Below are 9,429 nucleotides of genomic sequence, written 5' to 3'. Positions count from 1 at the left end.
AATTTTTGGCAATCATGAATAATGCCACTATGAACATCAGTATGCAGATATCTGCTCATGTCACTGCTCTCAGTTCTTCTGGGTATAGACCCAGTAGTGGTACTGCAGGGTCACATGGCAAGTCTATATTCAACTTCTTCAGGAACCGCCAAGCAGTCCTCCACAGTGGCTGGACCATTCTGCATTCTCACCAACAGCCAACAGTGAGTAAGGGTTCCTATCTCTCCACAGCCTCTCCAACACTTGTAGTTTTCTGTCTTTTTAATAGTGGCCATTCTGATAGGTGTGAAATGTTATCCCATAGTTTTGATTTGCATTTCCCTAATCATTAGTGATGTTGAGCATTTTTTCATGTGTTTTTTTTTTGCCATTTATATTTCTTCTTTGGACAAATGTCTATTCAAGTCTTTTGCCCATTTTTTAATCGGGTCATCTGTCTTTTTATCGTTGAGTTGTGACATCTCTTTATATATCCTGGATAATAAACCCTTATCAAACATGTGATTCCCAACTATATTCTCCCATTGAGTCAGTTGCCTTTTCAACCTTTAGACAAAGTCCTGGGAGGTGCAAAAGTCCCATTTATCTACCTTTTCTTTTCTTGCACGTGATTTGGGTGTAAGCTCACAGAAACCACCACCTACTACAAGGTCTTGAAGATGTTTCCCCACATTTTCTCCTCGTAGTTTTATGGTCCTGGCTTTTATATTAAAGTCTTTGCCATTTTGAGTTGATTCTTGAATAGGGAGTGAGATAGGGTCCTCTTTCATTTGTTTGGTTATAGATATCCGGTTGTCCCAGCACCATTTGTTGAAGAGACAAGTTTTGTCCCTTTAATAAAGACTTGGTAAGTTTGTCAAAAACCAGTTGACCATAGATGTGAGAGTTTATTTCTGGATTCTCAATTCTATTCCACTGATTGATGTGTTTCTCTTTGTGCCAGTACCATGCTGTTTTGATCACTGTAGATTTGTAAAGTCTCAAGATCAGGCAGTGAAATTCCTCCCATGTTGCTCTTCTTTTTTAGAATGCGTTTGGCTATTCAGGTGCACTTTCTCCTCCAAAGGAATTTGGTAATTGCCTTTTCTAATACTGTAAAGTAGTCTATTGGAATTCTGATTGGTATTTCATTGAATCTATAAATCAATTTGGGTAGAATAGACATCTTCATGATATTTAGTCTTCCCATCCATAAACATGGAACATTTGTCCTTGTGTTTAGGTCTTTTAAATTTTCTTTTAACATTGTTTTGTAGTTTTATGCATATAAGCCCTGTATTTCTTCAGTAAAAAATTTTTTTAAATTGGTTTTGTTTTCCTTATTTAATTATTTTATTTATTTATTTTTTATTTCTCTTCCCTTCCCCCCCAACCCCCCACCCCCATCCATTGTCTGCTCTCTGAGTCCATTTGCTGCGTGTTCTTTGTCCGCTTCAGTTGTCAGCGGCATGGGAATCTGTGTTTTTGTTGCGTCATCTTGCTGTGTCAGCTCTCTGTGTGTGTGGCACCATTCCTGGGAAGGCTGAACTTTCTTTTGCACTGGGTGGCTCTCCTTATGGGGTGCACTCCTTGCATGTGGGGCTCCCCTATGTGGGGGCACCCCTGCGTGGCAGGGCACTCCTTGCACGCATCAGCACTGCACATGGGCCAGCTGCACACGGGTCAAGGAGGCCCGGGGTTTGAATTGTGGACCTCCCATGTGGTAGACGGACGCCCTAACCACTGGGCCAAGTCTGCTTCCCTCTTTGGTAAAATTAATTCCTAGGTATTTGAGTCTTTTTGTTGCAATTGAAAATGGAATTCCCCCCACCCCAATTTCCTCCTCAGATTGTTCAGTACTAGTATACAAAAACATTACTGACTTTTGCATGTTGGTCTTGTATCCTGCCTCTGCTGAATTTTTTTATTAGCTCAAGTAGCTTTGTTGTGGATACTTCAGAATTTTCTAAATACAGGATCATGTCATCCGCAAATAGTGAGAGTGTTACTTCTTCTTTTCCAATTTGCATGCCTTTAATTTTTTTTCTCGTCTAATTGCCCTAGCTAGAACTTCTAGTACAATATTGAATAACAGTGGTGACAGTGGGCGTCCTTGTCTTGTTCCTGATCTTAGAGGGAAAGCTTCCAACCTTTCCCCATTGAGTACGATGGTGGCTGTGGGTTTTTTCATGTATACCTTTTATCATATTGAGGAATTTTCCTTCTATTCCTATCTTTTGAAGTGTTTGGGTTTTTTTTTAAAAGAGGATGTCGGATTTTGTCAGATGCCTTTTCTGCATTGACTGAGATAACCATGTGGTTTTCCCTTCAATTTGTTAACGTGGTGTGTTATGTCGATTGATTTTATGTTGAACCAGCCTTGCACACCAGGAATAAATCCCACTTGACCATGATGTCTAAGTCTTTTTTTTTTTTCCCCTAAAGATTTATTTATTTATTTAATCCCCCACCCCCACCCCGGTTGTCTGTTCTCTGTGTCTATTTGCTGCGTCTTGTTTCTTTGTCCGCTTCTGTTGTTGTCAGCGGCACGGGAAGTGTGGGCGGCGCCATTCCTGGGCAGGCTGCAACTTCCTTCGCGCTGGGCGGCTCTCCTTACGGGGCACACTCCTTGCGCGAGGGGCTCCCCTACGCGGGGGACACCCCTGCGTGGCGCGGCACTCCTTGCGCTCATCAGCACTGCGCATGGCCAGCTCCACATGGGTCAAGGAGGCCCGGGTTTTGAACCGCGGACCTCCCATGTGGTAGACGGACGCCCTAACCACTGGGCCAAAGTCCGTTTCCCGTCTAAGTCTTTTGATACGGTGTTGGATTCTATCTGCAAGTATTTTGTTGAGAATTTTTGCATCTATGTTCATTAGAGAGATTAGTCATAATTTTCTTTTCTTGTAGTATCTTTATCTGGTTTTGGTATTAGAGTTGTACTGGCTTCATAAAATGTGTTGGGTAATTTTCCCTCCTCTTCAATGTTTTGGAATTGGTGTTACTTCTTTTGGGAGAATTCACCAGTGAAGCCATCTGGTCCTGGACTTTTCTTTGCTAGGAGATTTTTGATGATGGAGACAATCTCTTTAAATGTGATTAATATGTTAAGTTCTTGCATTTCTTATGATCCTTTTTATTTCTGTGGGGTTGGTTGTAACTTACTCCCTTTATTTCTGATTTACTTATTTGCATCTTCTCTTTTTCTGTTAGTCTAGCTAGTTTGCCAATTTTATTGATCTTCTCAAAAAACAAGCTTTTGGTTTTGTTGATTTTCTCTATTGTTTTATTGTTTTCAATTTCATTTATTTCTGCTTTAATCTTTATTATTTCTTTCCTTCTGCTTGTTTTGGTGTTGGTTTGCTGTTCTTTTTCTAGTTTCTCTAGTTCCATTAAATCTTTGAATTGAGCTCTTTCTTTTTTAATGTAGGAGTTTAGGGCTATAAATTTCCCTCTCAAGACTGCCTTTACTGTATCCCATCAGTTTTGATACATTGTGTTCTCATTTTCATTTTTTCAGTATATTTACTGATTTCATTTGCAATTTCTTCTTTGACCCACTGATTATTTAGGAGTGTGTTGCTCAGCCTCCATACATTTGCAAATTTACTTTTTTCCTGTCTATTATTGATTTCCAGTTTCATTCCATTATGATCCGAAAAGGTGCTTTGTATAATTTCAACTTTTTATATTTACTGAGAGCTGCATTGTGCCCTAACATATGGTCTATCCTGGAGAAAGATCCGTGGGCACTTGAGAAGAATGTATAACCAACTGTGTTTGGATGCAGCGTTCCTTATATGTCTAGTAGGTCTAACTTATTTATCACATTGTTCAAGTTCTCTATTTCCTTGTTTATCTTCTGTCCAGTTGTTCTATCTAACGATGTGAGTGGGGAGTTGAAGCCTCCAACAATTATTGTAGAGATGACTATTTCTCCCTTTGTTTTGCCAGAGTTTGTCTCATGTATTTTGGGGTATCCTGGTTAGGTGCCTAGATGTTTATGACTGTTATATCTTCCTGGCGGAGCATCCCTTTTATTAATATATACTGGTCTTCTGTATCTCTTACAACTTTTTGGCATTTAAAGTCTGTTTTGTCCGATATTAGTATAGCTAACCCTGCTCTTTTTTGGTTACCATTTGCACGGAGTATTTTTTTTTTCTACTCTTCCACTTTCAGTCAGTTTGTATCCCTGGGTCTAATGTGAATTTCTTGTAAGCAATATATGTGTGGCTCATGGTTTTTTTCTTTATTCTGTCAGCCTATATCTTTGGGGAGTTTAATCCATCCATATTCAATGATATTACTGTAGATGTATTATTTACTTCCATCATTTTATTCTTTGGTTTTCATATGCCATATCATATTTTTGCCAATCTTTTTACTCTTTTGGTTATCCTTTCTGCTACTCTTTCTTCTATACTCTCCTCCAGGTCTGTCTTTTTCTTTCAGATTCTAAGGTTTCCTTTAATATTTCCTGCAAAGGTGGATTCCTTTTTGCAAACTCTCTTAGTTTCTGTTTGTTTGAGATTATTTTATACTCACCTTCCCATCTGAAGGACAGTTTCTCTGGATAAAGAATTCTCAGCTGGCAGTTTTTCTCTTTCAGTATCCTAATTGTATTCTACCACTGTCATCTCACCTTCATGGGTTTCTGCTGGGAAATCCATGCTAAGTCTTACTGGGCAACCCTTGTATATGATGGTTTGCTTCTCCCTTGCTACTCTAAGAATTTTCTCTTTATCTTTGGCATTTGACATTCTGTGTAGTATGTGTCTTGGAACAGGACTATTCATATTTATTGTTTGGGGTACAGTGCACTCCTTGAACATGTAAATTCATTTATTTCATGAGAGTTGGGAAATTTTCTGCTATTATTTCCTCAAATACTCTTTCTGTCCCTTTTCCCTTCCCTTCTTCTTCTGGAACTCTCATGACACGTATGTTGTTGCATTTTGTGTTGTCATTCAACTCGCTAAGTCCCTGCTCAATTTTTTCCATTCTTTCTCTCTCTGTTCTTTCCTCTTTCTAGTTTCAGCTTTCTCTCTCCATTATCCCTTATTCTTTCTTTTATCATTTCAAGTCTGCTATTGTATGCCTCTATTGTGTTTTTTAGCTCACCTATAGTGTCTTTTTTAAAAATTCATTTTATTTACTTATCTCTCCCTCCCTGCTCGTTGTTTGCATTTGCTGTGTCTGTACATCTTCCTTGTTTCTTAAGGAGACACTGGGACTGAACTGGGATCTCTGAGGTGGGAGGGAGGCACCTACTTGCTTGAGTCACCTCTGTTCCCTGCTTTGTTGTGTCTCTAGTTATGTTTATACCCTTGTGTCTCTTGTTGCATCATTTTGTTGTCAGCTTGCTGCACCTGCCATCGTGCTAGCTTGCTGTCTTCTTTAAGAGGCACCGGCAACTGACACAGACCTCCCATGTGGTAGACAGGAGCCCAATCACTTGAGCCACATTTTCTTCCCTATTGTGTCTTTCATTCCCATGAACTCTGTTACTTTTCTGTTCAGGATTTCAAATTCTTCTTTGTGTTCTCTCAATGTCTTCTTTATTTTTATTTTTATTTTTATTTTTATTTTTATTTATTTCTTTCCCCTTCCCCCCTGGTTGTCTGCTCTCTGTGTCCATTTGCTGTGTGTTCTTCTGTGTCTGCTTGTATTCTTGTCAGTGGCACCAGGAATCCGTGTCTCTTTGTGTTGCATCATCTTGCTGCATCAGTTCTGTGTGTGTGATGCTCTCCTGGGCAGACTGCACATTTTTCATGTGGGGCGGCTCTCCTTATGGGGTGCACTCCTTGCATGTGGGTCTCCCCTATGCAGAGGACACCCCTGCAGGGCACGGCACTCCTTGCATGCATCAGCACTGTGCGTGGGCCAGCTCCACACGGGTCAGGAGGCCCTGATTTTGAACCCTGGACCTCCCATGCGGTAGGCGGACGCTCTATCAGTTGAGCCAAATCTAGTTCCCTCGATGTCTTCCAAATGTCATTTACTTCTTTAACCATGTTGTCTTTCAACTCATTAATTTGATTTTGGAAATTTGTGCACATCTTGCTAATCAGTTCTCCCAAATCCTGCATCTCTTCTGGGGCTTTGATATACTCCTTTTCTTGGGCCATGTCTTCTATTTTCCTAGCGTGGCTCATAATTCTTTGCTGACATCTAGGCATCTGATTAGGATGTAGTTTACTCAGGTGCTCAATTTCTTTCTCTTTTGTAGGGATGTAGTGGCAAAAGTCTGTGCTTTACTGTTGCTCTTTGATTCTTGGTTCAGCCTGGATTGTTAGGGTTGTACCTGCCAGTTGCTCCAGACTGGGCTCTGAACCCAGTGAGTGGTCGCAGACTTGCTTCCTAGGACCTTGGGGATGGCAGTTATAAAGGTCAGAAAAAGCTCTAGTTTTTTATTTTTTGGTATTCACTTCCTTGGTCTGCCAGCAGAGGGTGCTCTTAGGCAGCCCTCTCAGTTCAGTGCCTGGCTGGAGTGTAGTTGCTGCAACACAGACTGGATCAACGTGCTAGAGCTTCCTGCTGGAGGCTACGAGCCCTGTGATTCAAGCTTTCTCTGAGGCAGTTCTCCAGCCTTCTCTGGCAGCCCCCTCCCTTTTCCCGGGTAGGAAACACCTCCACTCCCCTCTGTGTCCTCAATGACCCGTCCCAGTTAGTGGAGGAGGAGATTGGGAGGGTCTATATCTTTAGCCCCTTGCCGGCTCCCAAGACAACGGCGCAGCCCCACCTGGCCTGGGAGGGCTCGTGTGATACAGACCAGATTTGTGGGTTGGAAGCTGAGTTGGCCTTAGACTGTGCCCCTCTCTCCCCTTTCCTGAGTTGGTGGAGCCCTGGAGCCCACTTTGTCTGCAGGGGCAGACCCAGCAGCCTGAGTATCCTAAATTGTCTTTAGTGTGGGGAAGGGTGCCAGCAGCAGCAGCCACTGGCTTCGACTTACAATTCTGTCATCACGATTCCCCTCCTTTGTCCCTCTCTCCTCTGGGCAGTGTCCAGCCCTCGCCTGCTGTCCTAAACCCTAGAAGAGCTTTTACCAGGCTGTTTCAACCTGTCCTCTAGCTATTTTTTCTGGAGAAGGGATTCCCATGTCTTTCTAGTCTGTCATCTTCCCAGCTGTCAAATTTTATATTTTAACATAAGAAAACTTAAACAATATCTTCTCCTTTCTCCCCAAATAAAAAAAGTCCTCAAAACACTGTAAATCTGATTACCCCTCCTACCAACTTATATGCTGTTACTAGCCTTTACTATTACATTGCACAATGCTTGTATTCACATATACATGAAGGAAGGCATATGAATATGTATCGAACATGAGTACATCATACATGCACATTAAGTACACACAAACACAGGACAATTCTACTGGGACAATTCTGGGATAATTTTCCTTATTTGTGAAGAACATGCTTTAGAAATGCCATTGGTATCGATCTCTTGGGGACACTCTCAGCTGTTAATCTGCAAATGTCTTTATTTCACCCTCATTCTTTTTTTCCCCTTATTAGAGAAGTTGTGGATTTACAGAACAATTATGCATAAAATACAGGATTTCCACTCAACCTCATTCTTGAAAAGTAGTTTTTCTAGGTCCACAATTCTGAGTTGACAGTAATCTTCTTTCATCACATTGTGCATGTCCACTGTCTTCTGGATTCCATTGTTTTGTTGATAAGTCTGCTGTCAACCCAATTGTCTTCCTTGGCAGGTGATCTGACCGTTTTCTCTTACCGTTTTGCAGGTCTTATTGTGGTCTTAGTCGTCTGGCTGTTTTGCTGCATCATGTCTTGGCAAAAATCACTTTTTATTTATTCTTCTTGGTACACATTGCACTTTCTGGGTTTATGAGTTTGGACTTCCCATAAATAATAATCTCTTCATATCATGTCTCTATCACATTCTCTGTATTCAGTTTCTAATTATACCCTGTTTTAGTATTCTATGCTGCTCAAGAAAATACCATTAAATGGTTTGGTTTAAACAATGGGAATTTATTAATTTACAGTTTTGAGGCTAAAAGAGTCCAAATCAAGCATCATCAAGGTGATATTTTCTTCCCAAAGACCAGCATTCTGGGACAGGCGCCAGGAACCCTTGGCTTTTCTGTCACATAGCAGGGTACACGGTGGCATTTGCTGGTCTCGCCCTTCTCTTCCAGGTTTCATTGATTTCAGTCTCTTGCTTTCTGTGGCTCTCTGTCCGAATTTCATCTGCTTATAAAGGACTCTGGTAATGGGACTAAGACCCATCCTAATTCAGGTGGGCCACGCCTTCTTAACTGAGGTAGCTTCATCAAAATGTCCTACTTATAGCAGGTCCACACCCATAGGAATGGATTAGATTTAAGAACTAGTTTTTTTCTGGGTTACACACAGCTTCAAACCATCACATACCATTTAAATTAATCCTCTATGTTTCTCAACTTCTTTTTCATCATTTTCATTACTCTTTGCTTCATTCTGGCTAATTTCTTCAGATATATCATCTAGTTCACTAATTCTGCCTCCAGCTCTATACAGTCTGACAGTTAACCTCTATTGAGCTTGTATTTTAGTAAATACATTTCATTCCGTAAGTGCCATTGTGGGGAGTCCTACTTGCACGGGGTGCTGTCAAAGGTCCCCTTCTACTTTCCATCTCTAGACGCCCCTGTGGTGGTCTGGAGCTGTGTGTACCCCGGGAAAGCATGCTCTTAGATCTACTCCATTCCAGCGGTGTGAACCCCTTGTATGTAGGACCCTTTGATGAGGCCACCTCATTAAGGTGGGACCCACCCCAATCAGGATGGGTCTGAATCCTCTTACTGGAGTCCTCTGTAAACAGAATGAATACAGAGAGAGAGAAAGCCACGGAAGCAAGAACTAAAATCAACGAAACCCAGAAGAGGAGAGACCAGCAGATGCTGCCATGTGCCTGGCCAGGCTGCCGCCAGCCAGTCTTCAGAAAGAGCGTCGCCTTGATGATGCCTTGACTTGGAAATTTTTCAAAGCTTCAGAATATAAGCTAATGAATTCCTACTGTTAATCTGGCTGATTTTGGTGTACTGCTTTAAGCAGCCTAGGAAACTAATATAGCCCCTTACACTGGTTGTCTCCTAACCAACCTGTGATTTAAAATCACCAACCTAAGGAGCTGGCAACATTGCCTGACTCCAGGAAAGGCATCCTACTGGCTTTTCACCACGTTGTGAAACTTGCTATCCTAACGATGAGCGGCCCCCTCTCTCTGAACTGCTGTTAGGTGTATACAGCACACGACCTATGTTTATAGTTAAAACGCATCTCTGAGTCCATCTCCCCCTGTTGGGATTGACTCATGTCTCCCACAAAAGACGCCCCAGCCCCTGCTCCTGCAGCTCTGAGTCCTTCAGGCCTCTGAGATGCTCTTAGGGAAGATGTGGCCAAACTGAAAGCACAGGTCCCTGCCCAGGTGACG

The sequence above is a fragment of the Dasypus novemcinctus genome, chromosome 1 (genome assembly GCF_030445035.2).
Source record: "Dasypus novemcinctus isolate mDasNov1 chromosome 1, mDasNov1.1.hap2, whole genome shotgun sequence".
NCBI classification, from domain to species: Eukaryota; Metazoa; Chordata; class Mammalia; order Cingulata; family Dasypodidae; genus Dasypus; species Dasypus novemcinctus.
The sequence above is the reverse complement of the archived record's forward strand: the minus strand, read 5'-3'. Positions refer to the sequence as shown.